At 37.7% G+C, this 6,959-nt stretch overlaps 1 pseudogene; it reads left to right on the forward strand.

Moving 5' to 3' along the window:
• Nucleotides 1-4,130: 4,130 nt before the first annotated feature.
• Nucleotides 4,131-6,700, forward strand: LOC107752480 (galectin-3-binding protein B-like; annotated as a pseudogene).
• The last annotated feature ends 259 nt before the right edge of the window (nucleotides 6,701-6,959 follow it).

Below are 6,959 nucleotides of genomic sequence, written 5' to 3' on the forward strand. Positions count from 1 at the left end.
CCCTGCACAGTTTAGAGATTTAGTTTAGATAACCCTAATTAAACACATCTGATCCAGCTTATCTAATCATTTAGGCTTATTTGAAAACTACACGGTATGTGTGTTTAGAGCAGGGCAGGAACAGAATTTGACACCCCTGGGATAGGCCTATAAATCTCAAACCAGTTTTTTTTTTAAATTATTATTAAAGCAATCAGTTATTTAGAATAATAAGACATTTGGGCTGTTACCAGGCAAATTAAACCAGTATCATCAAAATTAATCTATTCAGTGCAGAGGAAAGTGGCATTTAGATGTATTTATACACTGTTTAATGCAGGACATGAATGTTTTTAACCTGCAGTTACAAAAGCAGAAATAATGTTTTGATATATAAGACATAAAATGTTGAATACATTCACATTCATAAATTCATGAAAAAAAAAAAAAAATCAAAAGATCCTTTAAATGTGAAATTAAAACCGCCAGTAGGTGGCAGCAAGTCACTGTTAATAAGTGAGTCATTGCGATTGAACAGAATCATTTAAACGGTTGATTCATTCATGAACGAAGCACTGTCATTACTCAGAGACACAAAACTGCTATGGTGGCTGTGTTTGGAATAATTTTTGTTGTTGAAATAGAGCAAAAACAGGCAATATGATGTCTAAAACTCAAGCCTCTTAATTAACTTCTTGTTTATTGAACTGTTGAAAAAAAATCTATATGTCTTGCTGTAATGTAATGTAATGTAATGCTGATTTTTGGAGGAAAAAACGGCACTCTTCGTGTGATATTGATTTACTATATTAAATGATATAAATATATACATTTTCTGCCCCTATATCTTCAATTGTGTGATCATTCTAAATGCATTTTAACAGACTGAATCATGCAGTGAAAGAACACACTCTAAACGCATGCGCACTAGTCTAATCTACTAGACTTCACGGCACTCTGTAGGAGTGTTTTGTTTGGTTTTTGGCAAAATACTGATAATGTCAAATCGCACATCGTTAAAACAACAATTACATTTCCTTCGAGTTCTACTCAGACTGTATCTACTTCAGCAGAATACAATGGGGTTTCGTTTTCAGCTGGGTCTGCACCATAACGCCTGTCTTGTACAAAAGCTACTCAATTACAGTAACGCGAGTAAATGTAAGTCGTTACTTTCCACCTCTGCCAAAGCGTGATGGGTTTGAGACTACAGACTGATTCACGGGAAGTTGGTAGGGCTGGGTTAAAAATATTGATTTCTCATTTTTAATCAAGGCTAGGGGTGTAATGTTACACGAATGCCATGGTTCGGTTTGGTTCATGGTTTTGGAGTCACAGTTCGTTTAGATTCGGTTCTATTTTGTATCGTATCGGCGTTTCGTCCAGACGGATCCGGCATTTTGGAGCCTGAAACTGCTATATTTTGAAATTGGGTCCCAGAGTGGATAAATCTGAAAACGACACCTTCGCGTTTTCGTGTGTACAGCCAATCCGTATATTTAGTGACACTATGTCATCAGCCCACGTCTCGACCCGAGTCAGACACCGCTACGTCACGTAACAGCAACAACTACAACAATGGCGGACTGCATGCTTGTGTTCGTGCTGCAGAAGCTACTGAGCCTATTAGCTTTACTAACTTTACTAGCTTTACTTGTTTTAGTTGTGTTGGGTTTGTATACAGCATGCAAGGTTTATGAACATGCTCCAAGTCTTCAAAACGTGTTACAAGGTAAAAAAGATCAGATAGGGAATGCTTTGGCTTCATGTGGACGAGCCCTTAATGTAGTCTATTAATCAACATTAATCATTATCGCATCAGGAGCAACCAACAATAATGATTTTCTCATAATACTGCAGAACTATTCTGTGATAAATCAGGGTCACATTATGGATTAATGTGATGATTAAACTTTAAAAGGCTATGATTTCATTGAATAAACATTACAAAGTCAAAACATGGCGCAGGGTGTTTTGACATGAATGTTTTTCTGAAGGGAACCGACAGCCCTCAGAAAAGTTTCAATGGCATTTTCATTTGACTTTGGAAAAGGTGTAATAACCCTGATTAACTCAATATTACAGGTTTTTAAACTAAAGTACCTTTTAAATACCTTGTTAGCTAACGGTTTCTTCTTGTTGTATTGTGTTAGTTTAGCCAAAGCATCTTCTGAAGTCTACAGTGAAGTTTAAATATTCATGCATGTGTATAACTACAGCAGTGTAGAGTGTTCACGAACATTCCAATATGGCGGATGGCTTGTGATGCGAATTCTGATGAACCATGAATCTTCATTAATAATGTTGACAGTTATAAAGCTTCAAGCAGATTTAGATTTACTTTACTGAAAATAAACCATTCTTGCTTTTATTTCAGAGATGATTGAAAAAAACAAGGAGAATGAAGAATTGAGTGAAGTTGGAGAATACTGTCATGTAGCTTTGCAACTGATCGTTATTTGCTTTTCTTGTATGAAGGGATGGGTATCTAAACCTGGTATTAAACAAGTCTGGGGATAAAATCTGATGTGTCTTGAGGACTTTATGGCTGCTGCATGCGTGTGTCTGTTAAGTCCACATGACCGTAGTAATACATTATTATAAGTTTACACCACTGATCTATAACAAAACTGGATTGCTGATGATGTTATAGAAGTGAAGCCACTACGCCGTCATATTGCTATTCCCTAGTGCTACCATATATTCTGTTGAATTAAAAGTAAATCGTACGATTTTTATGAGAAAACCATCTAATGAGTCAGCTATTTTATATCTGAAGAATCCCTGTACGTTCTTACAACACAAACGTGCTTCATGTAAAGGGTTTTATTAAGATTTGTTTAAAGGGGTCATATGATGCGATTTCAATTTTTCCTTTCTCTTTGGAGTGTTACAAGCTCTTGGTGCATAAAGAAGATCTGTAAAGTTGCAAAGACTCAAGTCTCAAATCCAAAGAGATATTCTTTATAAAAGTTAAGAGTCATCCACGCCTTCCTAAAACGGCTCGTTCGAACACGCCCCCACATGTCTACGTCACCCAGACCGGGGTCACCACATATGGTTGCCGCAAGCCCGCCGGACGCGCCATTCTCAAGCCTGCCCGCCTCTGCTCACTCAAGCCCGTCGTGTGTTTTGTTGTGAAAGCGAAACTACTTTGTTTGGTCTTCCAAAAGAGGACATGACTAGAAATCAGTGGTTAAGTTGTATTTACAACACTGTTCCAGAACAGTTCAACCCAAATATTCAGATGTGTGCAGCACATGTTATGGAGGACTGTTTCCTGATCCTGGAAGAGTAGGTCTCTCATTGGCTGTAGGTCATCGCCGATGTGTTTTTCAGTCAGAACTCATTTCACACAGCGTGATTGTGAATCGCCGACAGCTCCAGATATTTAGCATGCCAAATATTTCACGGGCGTTGGCGTGGGCATCGACGATTCCGTCAGATCGCGTTTTTGATAATTCACACTGCGTGATTGTCACTCGCGTGAACGAGCACTGATTTGCCTCCGATTTCGGGCATTTGTCGGCGATTTCGCAAAACCTGTCGGCGAGTGAAAAATCGGGCTAAAATCGTGCAGTGTGAACTCGGCATAAACCGCATAAACACATTTCATTACACCAAATACACAAAATAATGTTCTTTTTAGCAACATCATATGACGCCTTTAATATTGGGAATTTCACCTGCTTATTAAAAAAAATGAAGTATCATATTCATTACAGTAGCAAACATCAGATGAACGTCAGATTGCACTGTATTTTATGTATGTTCATTTTTATTCTTAACAGTTTTAATTAATTTTAAATCGATTTTTGAATCATTTTATAATTTAAAAAAATTCCTTGTTTTTATCATTGTGATTATTTTAATTCCTTTTATATGTAAAGCACGTTGAATTACCATTGTTTATGAAATGTGCTATATAAATAAACTTTGCCTTTGCCTTACATTAATAATTAATTCAACATATATGCATAACATTTCACTCCTATGGAAACTGTAATGCTAGTAAAATGCCATAGAATTTGCACGTCTGAAACAGATGCTCAATCAGAACATAAAGAAATACACACATCGTAACATCATTCAGTGAAATAACGCTGACAACATACGGTACAGACTTAAAGACAAGAAGCTTTATTTCCAAGATGCTGCATGGTAAGCTTTAAATTTTAATAATAAACTTTGCCTTTGCCTTACATTAATAATTAATTCAACATATATGCATAACATTTCACTCCTATGGAAACTGTAATGCTAGTAAAATGCCATAGAATTTGCACGTCTGAAACAGATGCTCAATCAGAACATAAAGAAATACACACATCGTAACATCATTCAGTGAAATAACGCTGACAACATACGGTACAGACTTAAAGACAAGAAGCTTTATTTCCAAGATGATGCATGGTAAGCTTTGAATTTCAATACAATATAGAGCAACATAGTAACAGAGGCTTGTATTGTAAAATTAGTTGTATATTCTAATAAATTTCTGATACTAATACCAGCTATATGTTCATGTTTAATATTTCCTGCATAAAGTTGTTTTGTTTTGATGAGAAATAAACCCAAAAGCTGTTTGTGGTGTACCATTTATCAGTGTCTGCAAATCTACACGATCACTTTAAACTGACAGACAGTGATTAACCTCATTCTTTTGTCTCTATACATAAAGAAACATTTGCATAGATGGGCGAACATAATCACCTGATTTTGTAAATGTGGCCAATTACATTTGCATTAAGCACTCAGTTTGCGCTTGTCTATAATTTAAATTAATAGCTTACATTTACAAAATGAGCCTACAATAGCTGAAATAAGCCTTTTTAATGAAAGTAAAGTCCATATTTAATACAATTTCTGTGAAAATGCATAATAGCACATAGTGTTTGCTGTGTTTTTATCAGTTGACATTTGATACATTTGGCCTTGAAAAGAGGTAAAACCATATACCTAAATGATAAACTGAAGCAGGATCCTTATGATAATCTGTTAATTTGTTTATCCAATCATTTCTGAGAGTCTTTGATCTAAAATCAGTGAATAGGCATAACAAGTAGAGCATATAAACTGTATCTGACCAATAAACTGTGAAAAAGAAGATGTGAATCAAATCACTGTGTCTCGTTCTTTTTGTACTGGAAGAATTTTCATGAGTTAAAAAAAATTAAATATCACAAATATATTTGTAAACATGTTTATTTAATATCAAATGTGATCTATTCAATGATCATCTGGAATTTCACAACCAAACATGTCTGTTGCAGCGACAATTGCAGAGTTAGCTGAGGTTAAACACATTTTATTAATGGCTTTAAAACATTTTCGGAGGAGTTTTTCGGGAAAATCTCTTTAAATCTTCTGTCAGTGTCTGAAGATGACAGACCGAAGGCTCGGAGAGCTCATTGTCTGATTGTAGCTTCAGCAGCTAGACTGTTACTGACTGCACACATAAAGAGGACACAGGAGAGTCTGCGAGGCTGATACGACATTCAGCTGCAGATATAAATACAGAGTTCTGGCATGAAACTCTAGATGGCGCAGTCCGATAGGTCTAACTCAATCTGACCTAATGACATCATCACATGGCACAGCTGATTGGTTCTCTCCTGTATCGGTAGCCAATGAGCTCGCTGCTCAACATTCAAATATATGACTATTGCTTGCCGTAGCAGTTGCAGCTTGCTTCAGAAACCCTCCACCTTCCCCAGCTCCACCTGTATAGATCTGCTACGAGGTGATTCATGTATGCTATATGGGGGTTATTTCATGTATGTTATATTTGCAGCAGCAGTATTTCTTACATGCTCACAGCAGCATGTTGTGGATGTATTGGCAGTAGCAAGTCTCGGTACTTGCTCTGCCGCAGCAGCAGCGTAGCAGATCTATTCCGCCAAGACCAAATACATTAACATTGTCATGTACATTACCATGCCAATCCCTCCGAGAGTTGTCATGACAGAACTGCAGTTACTTCTATTATTTTAATCAGTTTTATTATATTTTCTTTGCAGGTAAAAACATAAGCAGCAGTCGTCAGTTCTCAGTGGATAACAGTCTGGGTTTGTCTGATGGTCTTCTGCTCGACAGTGGAGACGGCTGTGATTTCAGCATTAATGTACGAGATCTCAGTGAAGAGGCAGAATTGGTGTTTTGTGTTCAGCGTTTGATCCTCATGATTCCTCCAGAACTAAACATAAGAAACGAGTCCAGAAAGCTCAGTGTGGATGTCAGACAGATGTATTGTCCTCACGTCTCTGCTTTTCTCAGCTCACTTTCTGAAGACACTGAACTGAACTGAACTGTGTGAATCAGGATTCTGCTGACTGACTGTATATTAGTGTTAGACACAGTATCTGAACTGTTTCTGCTCAGGTGTTTCTACACACGCCAGATTGAGGTTTCCATCACATCGGCTCAATGTCTCCATCAGCTGGTGTTTATCTTTGGACTGAAGAAGCTTATGGAGGATGATCACTTTGCTCATTCCTGAAGACAACACCTTCCAGACGCAGGTATGGATGTAGGAGTATGGTACGCACAGGTGAGCTTGTTCTGCAGGAGAACGTCCTTAAGTTTCTCTCCTGAACGCTGAGTTTCTCATAAGATCTCCAGTGTGGAGCAGCATCTCTTTCACATGATGGACGCTCTGCTGCGGTGCTCAGACCTGATGATGAAGGATGAAGCTTTACTTCTTGAACATCTGGAGAGATGATGATCCGAGACAGAGGTGATGCAATCTGCTTCCTCGTTATCCCAGTGCATGAACTTCACTGATCTTCTCAGAGGTTTTCAGTTCAACACTCTGCTCTGCTCTAAGGTCAGGAATCAAATGGATGACTTGAGTCATGAGTATCAACCCAGAATCGGCACTGGAGATGAGTATAGTGTATTTATCAATGTCTCCACCTTCAAATCCCCGATCCATGGCCAAAATAACAGAATGCAAAGCTTCTCCACTCCTGCACACACTA

This window comes from Sinocyclocheilus rhinocerous, unplaced genomic scaffold (genome assembly GCF_001515625.1).
Source record: "Sinocyclocheilus rhinocerous isolate Xijiao unplaced genomic scaffold, SAMN03320098_v1.1 scaffold921, whole genome shotgun sequence".
In the NCBI taxonomy this organism is placed as follows: domain Eukaryota; kingdom Metazoa; phylum Chordata; class Actinopteri; order Cypriniformes; family Cyprinidae; genus Sinocyclocheilus; species Sinocyclocheilus rhinocerous.